Source organism: Bubalus kerabau, chromosome 6, assembly GCF_029407905.1.
Source record: "Bubalus kerabau isolate K-KA32 ecotype Philippines breed swamp buffalo chromosome 6, PCC_UOA_SB_1v2, whole genome shotgun sequence".
NCBI classification, from domain to species: domain Eukaryota; kingdom Metazoa; phylum Chordata; class Mammalia; order Artiodactyla; family Bovidae; genus Bubalus; species Bubalus kerabau.
The window spans coordinates 74,446,705-74,447,504 of record NC_073629.1 but is presented as its reverse complement, the minus strand read 5'-3'; the positions used below and the strand labels follow the sequence as shown (position 1 = coordinate 74,447,504).

The 800-nt window shown below is 44.8% G+C and overlaps 1 non-coding gene across 1 annotated transcript; it reads right to left on the bottom strand.

The window, feature by feature from the left end:
• Positions 1-388: 388 nt before the first annotated feature.
• Positions 389-523, bottom strand: LOC129656706 (small nucleolar RNA SNORA48). The gene has a single exon (XR_008716495.1). It is a non-coding gene; the product is annotated as a small nucleolar RNA SNORA48 (small nucleolar RNA).
• Between the last annotated feature and the right edge of the window lie 277 nt (positions 524-800).

Sequence of the window (800 nt, the reverse complement as noted above, 5' to 3'; positions counted from 1 at the left end):
GGATCTCCTTGCAGTCCAAGGGACTCTCAAGAGTCTTCTCCAACACCACAGTTCAAAAGCATCAGTTCTTCGGCACTCAGCTTTCTTCACAGTCCAACTCTCACATCCTTACACGACTACTGGAAAAACCATAGCCTTGACTAGACGGACCTTTGTTGGCAAAATAACGTCTCTGCTTTTGAATATGCTATGTAGGTTTGTCATAACTTTCCTTCCAAGGAGTAAGCGTCTTTTAATTTCATGGCTGCAGTCACCATCTGCAGTGATTTTGGAGCCCCCCAAAATAAAATCTGACACTGTTTCCACTGTTTCCCCATCTATTTCCCATGAAGTGATGGGACCAGATGCCATGATCTTTGTTTCCTGAATGTTGAGTTTTTTTTTTTTTCCATGTGTCCAGGGCATGAACCAGGCATGGGCACAGAGCAAAAGCCAAGCTGGGATAAACAAGGAGTTGTTTTGTCCCTCACTGATATGAGACAGGCGCCACCAACCAGGTGCCACTCTACCCAGGTCAGGGACATGGATGTTGAGTTTTAAGCCAAGTTTTTCATTCTCCTCTTTCACCTTCATCAAGAGGGTTTTTAGTTCCTCTTCACTTTCTGCCATAAGGGTGGTGGTGTCACCTGCATACGTGAGGTTATTGATATTTCTCCTGGCAATCTTGATTCCAGTTTGTGCTTCTTCCAGCCCAGCATTTCTCATGATGTAAAGAAGATATAGGCAGATCCTAATGCTGGGAAAGATTGAAGGTAAAAGGATAAGGAGGCGGCAGAGGAGGAGAGGGTTAGATAGCATCA